This window comes from Protobothrops mucrosquamatus, unplaced genomic scaffold, assembly GCF_001527695.2.
Source record: "Protobothrops mucrosquamatus isolate PMUCROS unplaced genomic scaffold, P.Mucros_1.0 scaffold480, whole genome shotgun sequence".
Classification (NCBI taxonomy): domain Eukaryota; kingdom Metazoa; phylum Chordata; class Lepidosauria; order Squamata; family Viperidae; genus Protobothrops; species Protobothrops mucrosquamatus.
The window spans coordinates 84,566-95,939 of NW_015386800.1; positions in this window are offsets into that span (position 1 = coordinate 84,566).

An 11,374-nucleotide genomic window follows, 5' to 3' on the forward strand; every position below is an offset into this window, starting at 1 on the left:
ATTCAAAAACATAAGGAAGCGTATTCTACCTATTCATTACTGATCCATTCGGAAGGCGTGGAGGATTTAAGTCCTTTTCAAGGATTAGTTTATGAGTTTTTTTCATACTCCTAATAAAGGAATATTGTTTTGGGGGAAAAGAATTCCTTTTAAAATTATCCTGTTGCTTGACAATGCGTCTGGACATATTCCTCCTCTGGGCAATCTCCACCAAATGTAAAGGCAGTCAATCTACCCCAAAACATCACAAGCCTTTTCTTACTAGGGCTTGCGGATCCTTTGCATTTTTGGGTATCAGAATAGCACAAGTTGATGTTTCTTCTTCAAAGTCTTCCAGGTTAATCAGACAACCATATTAATAGGAATGGAATATTTGGTGTTAACTTACAAATTTGTCAACATACTTTCAGCCTTCTCCAACCAATTGCTTTCTAGATATTGTTCAGTTTTCCAGTTTCTTCTGACATGTCATGACCTTATGGGTAGCATTTTTTTTGCCAGAATTGGACTACAGTTCTCACTATCTGAGCCAACCTAGTTTGTAAAAAGCTTATTAGATGTGATTACTACAAAGGTGTTGATAAATTTGAATACTTAAGCTCTTATGGTATACTTTCAGTATTTACCGAAGTGCAGGGTCTCCCTCTAGTGGTACTTTAAAAGGTTCTTACAGAAAACAACATGCATTAAGGACAACATTAAGAAGGAAGTAGCTTAGGTTAGGCCTTCATTTCCGACAAAAACAATATGAATAGTAGGGACATGTGGAAAACTACTACTATACCACCATTCTTACCTAAGGGAATTTATCCTTGCCAATTTATTTCTGCTCAGTTCTGATAAAACCATATTAGATGTTTGCAAGAAAAAAATATGTAGTTTCTACTTCAGGTTTTCCTGGAGAAGTCTGATAGTGGAGTAGTCAAAATGGGAAGTGCCATAATTACTCATATGGCTGCATTCTGGACTAGTTGTGGCTTCCTTGTAGCCTTCAAGGGTACCTCTGAATAGACAACATCGCAGTAATCTGAATGGGAAGTGGCTTAGGCATGAGAAACAGAAAAGCACCCAGATCCAGGGACGGATGCAATTGGTGTACAAGATGGGTTCTACAAAGGCCCTTCTGACTACAGTTGCCACCTGTTCATTGACAACAGCTGGGTGTTCAAAAGGACAACTCTCACCAGATTGCATACAAATTTTTCTTGGGACAGTGCAATTCCGTCAAGAACTAAAGATGGTAAATGATTGTGACTGGCAAGTCCTTGAAGCCTCAGCTATTTGGGCTTCCTAGAGTTGGATCTATGCCTCTTCCTTTCTATCCAGACATTTAGAACCTTCAGGCACCAGGACAGGACTTCCGCAGCTTGGCTTGTTCAGCTAGAGCAGAGGTGTCAAACTGGCAGCTCACAGCCCGAATGCATCATGCACAGGCCACGCCCACCCCGGCTCCGCAAAGGCAAAAAAAGTCACGATACGTCATGATACATCATGTGACGCGATCGAGTTTGACACCTGTGAGCTAGAGGTTGAAATGTAGAGCTGAATATCATTGGTATATTGATGACACCTGACACCACGCAGACACATGACATCACCGAGGACTGTAGATGTTGAATAAGTATTAGGAGGGTGTCAAATCTGGTGGGACTTAACAAGCAAGGGCCTTAGGCTGGATCTCTCTTCCCTTTGCCAGCATCAACTGGAACCATCCTATAGGAAGGAGGAGAACTTTCTGTTCCAAACTGGAGATGGTCTAGAAAAATACCACCGAGAGATGAAGTAAGACCAGGAGAGTCATACCACACCTATCTCAATCCCATCAAAAGATCTTCACAGGCACAATCAATACCAACCCTGTGCTGTACCCAGATATATAGCCCAACAGAAAAGGGTCTATGTAATCTACAATCTAGATAACATTAGTTGATGGGTTAAATGAACCCAGATTAAATGTTACATGTGCATTTTTTTTTCAGTTCTAACATAAATGCATTATAGGAACCTAATTTATTGCACCCGAGGGAAGGAAATCTACAACGCAAACCCTTCTCAAACGTCAATGTTCCTGTTTTGATAACAGAAAAAAGCCTTTGTTGACACTCCACGCTTTTTATAATTTTAAACTCTCAATAGGCTGTTGGTAGGTTGGGGGTAGGGCTTTTAAACATAGTAACTTAAAAATAAAGATTGAGATTTCTTGTTCTGTATGCAGTTGCTCTAATCTGAATCAGAGTTTAATACACTTCCTATAAATTAAAAGAGAAAAGAGGATCAAGCACATGCTATGCATCATTTATTTTTCTCATAAAACTGTAATCTTGTTTCCCAAGGCCATGCTGCTAATGGATTATGGCCACTAAATTCCAACATATTCTGGAGGGTATCAGATTGCAAAAAACGCCGTAAGCTTTTCATGACAGACATGGTTCCCAGTGAACTAAAAATTGGAACCCTCTCTAGTAAATAAGGATACTGAGCATGTGAACATCTATAATGTATTTTGGAAATTCATTATTCATTTATTTCCAATAAGAATGGAATAAATTGTCCAGAAGCCTTCTGGACAATATAACATGGTAGCCCAATTTCTCTTTTCTAGATATTTGGGTATCTGAAAAAAAGCAGCTGTTGAATTAAATAAGAACAGTTACATATTGAAAACCTAACAGGAGCTATAAGGAGGGAAGCATCAGTATTATCTATCGTTTTTCTTTGGATACCGTCTAGCTTGCCATAGGAACAGACTGACTTAAAAAATGGAATGTTGGTTCCTACGAACTCTGACTTGCCTGGCTAATTTTCCTTGCACACTGTTTCCCTTTTTCTTTTATAGGAGAAGAAATGCACTTCATGAATTGTCTAAAAAGTAGACAGTTTTCATACCTGAACATTCTTAAAGAAATGGAACAATACAAGATATATTTACGCATCATGACTAATCAAATTTAGGCTTGTCACCAACATCCATTAAGTGAAAACTGGAGTAATTGATTATGGAATCTTCTTACAAATGAACCTGAATGGTAGATGCCTTTTGAGATAGATTTGTCACATGCAAATGGTAAAAAAATGATTGTAACTTAAACATAGACTTAAAAATCAAGTCTCCACTTAAAATTCCCCTCGGAAAAGTGCACTTTTTTTTATTTAAGTCCCAGACAATCATGAATTTCCTTCTTTTCAGGTTTCCATATGTTGAGTGCTGTATATGGACAAAGAGCTGGGTGATACTTTCCTCAATGTCTACAACTTGAGGAATAGATAGCTATACTTACTGTGGACCTGGATCATCAACATGATTGTGCCTGTAGACACTTCTTTGGTTCCTACCAGGCTCCCTGCTTCTTTTTTTAAAGGAAGCTAGCATCCTGCAAAACTAAGTGTCAACTCTTTATTTGTCAGAATGGATCTGGGCCCTCAGTGGCCCCAATACGCTTTCATAAACATGACAGTTGCAACCAATGGATGGAAACTAACGAAGGAGAGAAGCAACCTAGAACTAAGGAGAACATTCCTAACAGTGAGAACAATTAATTAGTGGAAGAAATTGCCTTCGGAAATTGTGGGTGCTCCAAAATTGGAGACTTTTAAAAAGACTGGACAGCCATCTATCAAAAATAGTATAGGTCTCCTGCAAGAACAGGGTTGGAATGGATGACCTCCAAGGTTCCTTCCGTACTCTATTACTGTTACACTGTTCAGAAGTATGCCTGCCAGCCCAGAAAAAGACAAAGGTAAGCAGGGGTGATAGGGAGCATTCTAAGTGGACAGTTTTGCACAGGGTGCAGGAACTGTTCTATTCAATTGGTAGATTATAGCTGTTTCAGTAAATAGAAAAACCTGCACAGTCTTGGCAGCCAGGTTTCAAGAGTACCAGCATGCTCTTAAAAGATGAAGGCCAGGGCTGCTTTGTAAGAAACTCAAGTGTACATTCCCTCCACTCCGGTTTCTTTCTATTACTTTGGAACAGAAGACGGCACACAAGAGAACAAAAAACATCCATGCCATCCTTCTGTCCTAGCATAAGAACTCTTGGGGGCCAGGATGATTCTTGTGATGGGAGATACACATTTCTACATGAGTGAAACATCACAAGAAATGTGTCAGATATCTCATGGAAAAATACTTGTACTGAGGCCAAAGAAAAACCTAACTACCAATTTGTAAATTTATTCATGCTACCTAATTCTGTGCATGTTTATTTGAAAGAATGAAACCCACTGAATTCTGAATACTAGGAACACAGTCTCTGGATTTTATTTTATATATGTCAGTGCTAGAGAAAACTTTATGCTTGTGTTACCCACCCCAAGCAGAGTTTTAGAGTAAGCCAGTTGGAAAGAGTTGGTTTTCCTAGTCTTATCACTGGAAAAATGTTGTCATGCTTTCATGTCTTTAGTAAGCTTTTATTAAAAATGGTGCATTTGACACTCAGTACGCTGGAATTAGAGTATCACTTGTGGCACATAAACATGTTTACAAACATTATCAGTGCAAACTTTGAATAATACTGCTGAATAACAATCCATGTTTCTTGGGATCCAATTGGTCTTTCTAATAAATCAAGGGAGACTAATTCAGAGGATAAAAAGGAAACAAAGCCTTTTCTAACAGCTGTGCTTTGATTATATGAAAGGTTGCTAAATCCTGCTGGAATTAAACATTTAAAAATTAAAACTCGTCTCAGTAATGAAAAGCAACACCCACTCAAACAAACAGGAAAAGTGTTGATAAATGTGTCCAATGTAATTGAACCCTGGGGAAATCAGTGTCAATATATGATTCTTTCTTTCCGTAGGGACTAAAACCTAATTCCTTTAGAAGACTCTTCACATTTCTTGACATTATTTAAAGATTTCTGTACATACATTTTTACTCCCAGATGATCGGGCACCAGGAAATTAAAAAAATATTTTTGTAAATATGAATTTACACACACCAAGATACTACCAAGACGAAACATGTAAATCCAGATGCAACACGATTGTAAACACACACAAAAACACATCTAAATTCTTTAAAAGCCTGTATATTTTGAAAACATCTCCATCTTCAGTGCAACAGAGAACCCACTGGTTGATCTATTGTACAGCAAATATTCTCAAGGCCAAAGTTTCTGCTGGAAGTAATAATCTTTGGGGGTTTTTTAATCTGAAAAGGGCAGGTATGGTGGCTTATCATTCAGAATATGGACCTCAGTGCAATAACCAAAGGTGGTCCAGAAAAATGCTATGGTTGATGGTATTGAAAAATGCTGAGAAGGCCAGGAGAGCTAAAATGATTGCACCATCTCCATCCTGAACCCTCCAAAGGCCATCTACCAGTTTGACCAATGTCATTTCAGTACTGTGCCCTGGCCTGAGCCCAGACTGAAAGGGGTGCAGTTTCCTTCTCAGGCTGTGTTGATCCTGAACTTCTTTGCAGCAGCTAATTAGCCTGTGAGATAAGGCAGGGGTCCCAACCCCCGGTCCGTGGACGGGTACCGGGCCGCAGCATGCCAGCAACCGGGCCGCACAAACAAGCAAAGCCCCATCCGTGAGATGCAGGCAGCACACAAAACCACGCTCCCTCCAGTCCACGGAAAAATCTCTCTCCACATAACCGGTCCCTGGTGCCCAAAAGGTTGGGCACCTCTGAGATAGGGCATTTCTCCACTGCTGAGTTAAAGAACAATTTCTCACTAGTAACACGCAATGTCTTCATAACATCATCCAAATATCACTGAAGTGATTTGAAGCCTGCAATCATTACTTTTGTTCTGGCAGTAATAGCTAGATCACTCTGAGAGAAACTGTAAGTTGCTAGTGTGGAATTACAGGTAGTCCACGACATATGGCCACAATTGAGCCCAAATTTTATGTTGTTAAGTGAGACATTTATTAAGTGAATTTTGACTCATTCTACGACCTTTCTTGCCACAGTTGTTAAGTGAATCATTGCAGTTGTTAAATTAGTGACATGAATGTTAAGTGAGTCTGGCTTCCCCATTGACTTTGCTTATCAGAAGGTTGCTGAGACACTGAAATCATCGTAAAGATGAGTCAGTTGTCAAGCATCTGAATTTTGATCACATGACCATGGGGATGTTGTAAGTGTGAAAAATGGCCGTAAGTCACTTTTTCCCGTGGCATTGTAACTTTGGTCACTAAATGAACTGTTGTAAGTCAAGGACTGTTTGTACTCTCCATCCATCTTTGGGTTGCCACAAACCTTTATTAGCCTAAAGTTTGCTGTCCTCAATGCCAGTGTCTATCTTGTCTCTAAAGCCTCTATCTTGGCTTGCTATTGGATGGTAATAGACTAATCTAGGTTCTGCAGACCATGTTAATTACAACCATTGGTTATATACTTTGGCTTTCCTGCTGCTCCCTTTTATTATCAGGAAACAATCCACCAATCACATTATTGCTGTGGTTTGCTATATGATTTTGATGGATCTTAGACCTGTGGGTTTAGCCATTTGCCTAAACTTGGACCAAGATAGTTAATCTGAGAAATGGTTGGCAGATTTCCACCATCTTGTGAATGGGGCACTGGGTTTAGCATTGATTGGTTGGAGTGGAGCTTTCCCGTGTGGATTTTCACTGGCAACACAGTTGTCTGTTGGCTTGTTTTGAGATAAGAGTTTTAGCACATTAAAATTATTTGCCCTTCAGCTCTCATCTTCATCTTGACAATCAGCTGTTTGAAGCTGTGGAAAGAAAAAGTAATGAACTTAGAGGAGAGAGCCCTGGACTTAGAGGGTCAGAGATCCCAAACTGACCTGCAGGGAGCATCTTCTCCTTATGGGTCAACTGACCATGCCACCTAGCACTCTGGATGAGGAAGTACAGCAAACTGCACTTTAAACTGTTGCTGGTTGCTATCATCCTAAGAAACAAACCTACTTTAAAACTGGAATTATTAAAGATGTCTTAAACTTGTCTCACTCATAGGATAAGGACAAAATCAAGATACGTTCCATAGAAACCCAGTGAAATAAAGTGTTCCAGGATTTGTCAATATTGTGGTCAATATTGTGGTTAGCTCGGAGACTTCCGGTGGCAGGCGATTTCGCTGGTCGCAGCTGTTTGCTGCCTCCCGCCTGTTTTGCGTAAAAGCCGGTTTGACAGCCAGCATCTGCTGTCAAACGGCTTGATACCTTTCCCCTGGGCATAAGGGGATCGGTGAGCTGCCCGGGGTAGGAGTTGAGTTCCCGAGTCGTCCTATATGGACGATGTAGGTGAGANATTGGATTCTAAAGAAAATTTTGCACACTGGTCTCTGTCAGGGGCTGGGTAGAATTGCAGAACTATAAAGCTCTATTCAGAGCAGGCATTTTTCCTCCTCCAGCTGAGAACAAATGAGGATTGTCCAACCCTTGGAACTGCAGCAATTCTTTGACAGGCTTCCTTTTGAGTTTTATGAGATATTATGTGAGTTCTTGGTACTATTTCTTTACTGTGCAAACACAATAAGGCAACCCTGAATTTATACAGATTCAGTCACTTAAATGCCTTAATCACCGCCTGATCCAGTTCTATTATACGTGATTTTTCTGGAAGCAAAATTAATCACTTTGAATTAGGAATAAATTCCCACAGTTTTAAATTAATTATGTCATAGTTTTGCGAGAGATTTCTTGGCCTTGTTCTATAGTTAGAATATAGAGATAAAGAGAAGCACAGTACTTTTATATTAACAAAACTGAATGTTGATTTCGGTTATGTGTTGCTACGACATGAAAAAAGTAGGTGAAGGGTAAAGGAGAGAATCTAAACCTCTAAATTACATGCATCAATATATAATGTATGTCTTTTAAAATCATCATGAAAGATTACTAAATGCTCACTCTTTTGTTCTGGTTCCTGCCAAGGTAATATAATGTGCATCTTCTATGCTAAGGTTAATTATCTTGTATCTCATTCACAGATAAAAATAGATGACTTTATACGTACATACCTACTATTTATCTTTCAGAGTAAATGTTATGCAGGACGCAAAAAAGAGTAAAGGCAATAAGCCCCTTCCCCATTAAAGACAGAACATAAAAGGAAATATGTACAATAGCATACAATATGCCTCTTTATATCTTTCTATTATTGGAAAGTATCTTTTCTTCCATCATATCCATATGCCAATTCACACATTACTTTTTGTTCTTCAAGCTTCCTTCTTCTGCTGAGGATCTCTGCAACTTCATCCAACCAGAAAATTCAGTCTTTTCCTTTCTCCCAATTAATTGTCTTTTCCTTCTTATATTTATTTTAGGTTTCCACCGCCATTTATATCAGCAAACCACCTTAGTGCACTTCTTTCACACTTTTGTATTCAGTCCACACTTACTGAGTTCCAATTCCTATTTTATCTCTTCATGATTCACACTTCTTAAGTAACAATTCCCAGTGTGTACCAGATTCTCACTTCCATTGCAGGGAAGGGAAACACGCTCTTACACATAGTCCTGTTTGTTTTGATCAATTTTCGTCACACTTTTCATTTGAAAAATTCCTTTCATTTACTTGCTCTTTTTTTTTTTCTTTTTTGTCATTTATGTATAATTTGTGATGTTCACTTTTTTTCCTTGTCCTGTACAATGGTCTTAATGTTCAGACCCCTGCTACAGATTGCATCCAATAGTCTAATATTCCTTATAAATTGTTCAGATTTTCAGCCATCAATAAATATCATGTGCATGCAAAAGAACGTGAATATAATCAACATACCTCTAATGTCACCAAAAATATTTCTTATACATATATCCGTAAATAGAGCAAAAAATATACCCTAAGGCAGTGGTGGCGAACCTATGGCACGGGTGCCAGAGGCGTCACTCAGAGCCCTCTCTGTGGGCACGTGCGCCATCGCCCCAGTCCTAGGCCTTCAGCTGGGTTTTATAAAATCTTTTCGCTTTAGGCCTCCGCCGCCATGTACAAAAAAAAAAGGTTCAATCAATCAGTCAATTTCAACTTTTCGTGGGGAAAAAAAAGATCTTGCAAAGTTGGAATTGATTGAACTTTTTAGTCCCACCCAGTCTGCCGTTACCACCGCAGCCACGCCCACTCAATGGGCCACACCCAGCCAATGGGCCACATCCACCCGGCACCTGACGATGCATAAATGGGTTTTGGGCTGCAATTTGGGCACTCGGTCTCTAAAAGGTTCGCCATCACTGCCCTAAGGAAACATCATGCATTCTTGTCTTAATGTTTGCTAAACATTGCATTCCCATTTATGTTTACTTCCACCATGTACCACTTTTATCACATTTATCAATCTCCAACTCCTTTCAATTATTAAACTCAATTCACTTTATCTGAAACAACTACAGCACAATATTTTTTCCTCACAGTTACACATTTTACAATAATCCGCAAAGAACAGAAATCTGGTTTATCCCTGACCACCTTCTAACCATAAAGATATGCTGCACCTCCCAAATGTTACCCACTGACTCTTCTCATAAACTTTTACTTAGGTTGCTCTGCTAAGCAATCACGGGCACATTTAACTTTGATTTAAGAAATTAAGACTTGGATCTTGATTGCAAACATTGTACAGTCGTGACCATGCTAAATATACTTTCCAGATCTATATCATAAGGAGTCTCCCTTCTCTGGTCATCATCACAGGGACATGATGTTCACTGAGCTGTAAAAAATAGGACAGTGCTGTACATATACTGTACACACAAACACAAACATCTCCAGCACTGGAGATGGAGGATCCACCCATGGGTAGTAGACTGTATTCCTGCCCAATCAGATTAAGTCAGCCAAAGTTGCCACGCCCGTCCTGGACCCTAGATTCCAGTCTTGACTTAATCTTGCCCATGAACGGACGTACAACTCTGGCTCTTAGGCAGGTATAGTCTTGATCATTGGTGAATCCTCCACCTTCTTTGTCTAGTTAGTCTGATTTTCAGCAATTTGATCTGCTAGGAGATAGATCCCTTTAGCCCAGTGGGGGGAGGATCGTGATTATAGAAAGAAGGGGCTCCTTCTTCCTTTCCCTTCCTCCCCGCATTAATAGAAGAGAAGGGGATCCCTCTCAGTCCCTTCTCCCATCATCGATTGACCCGTTCGCACCGGAGCTCGCGGCTGCGGCCCGGTGACGAACGGCGCGTACGGGCTTGCCTCGCAGCAAGCGAGGCTCGTTCGGGCTTAGGCCTTAGCCTCATTGCACCCCAGGCAACCTCGGCCTCGATTTTACACCCGGCTGGGGAGGCGCGCGCCTTAACCGTCGGAGCCGTTTCTTTAAGTTCGGGCGACAGTTCGGAGGCTGGGGAGGCTTGGGGAGCGATCCGTCCCTCGTAGCCATCGCGCGGCCGCCATTTTGAGCTGCGCGACGAAGGGGATAGCCGAGGACGTTTTGCAGCTCGTTAGGCCCCGATCGCCGACAAACGGACTCGGGAAAGGCGCGAGCTGCGAGGGAGACCAGCTGGCTTTAAACCGAGCCTGACGAACGGCCGTTCGTCCCAGCTGCAGTTCAGCACGCCAGCGTGCTCCTCGTCTTCGGGCTGCCTTCCATAGGCCTAGCAGCCCCTTGGGGGTTAATTGCCATCGCGCGCGGCCGCCATTTTGGACCGCACGACGGGGGGAAAATTACGAACGACTATCGAGTTAAACAGAAGAAAGGGCCTTTCCCCCCTATTATTTCATAAGAATTAACCTGGTCAACTGCTGTGGGGGAGAAGGAATTTGGCAGCATTAGGGGGAAAAAAAGAACGCCATTTCAAGGTTCGGCCGCCATTTTGAAGGCCTCCTTCTAACGGGGACCCACCTTCCATGATCAACACTTCTCCCTCGCGTGTTAGGAGCAGCTCTAGAAACTCCCTTCTCAGGTCTTGTGTCTCCTAGTCTGCTTGTCTGACACGTTGAGGTCCAAAGTCACTCAATTTCGTGACTGTGATCGTGTCATTGGGACACGAGGATTCCAGGTGTTCCCTCAGAGCATCTGTCCTGTCCTCCTCAAATTAGGCCGGATTCCAGGCATACTCACAGTGTGACTGTCCTTATCCGACCATTTATATTACATTTTCAGTCCCAAGAAACTACCTGGGTTCCAGACGTACCCACAGTGCGTGTGTCCTCACCCAGAGGTTGTAGTCTCTAGGTACCAGGGGGTCCCACTCGAGCTCCTGTGCTATCGGAGAATTTTTGTAATCAAATTTTGAGGTTTCATAGTCGAAATGCTTTAATATCAACTTGGTTTAGAAAGAAACCCAGAGTTAGATATAAATATGACATTAAATGTTATTGGATGGGTTAAAAATGGCTTAAAGGTTTTTTTTTCTGATTTAATGACTAAGGAAGTACAATTATGATAATGTTGTAATAATTGAATTTGTTTGACTTAATTAAAAGGGCGGGAATTTAGGTTCTAAAGGCTC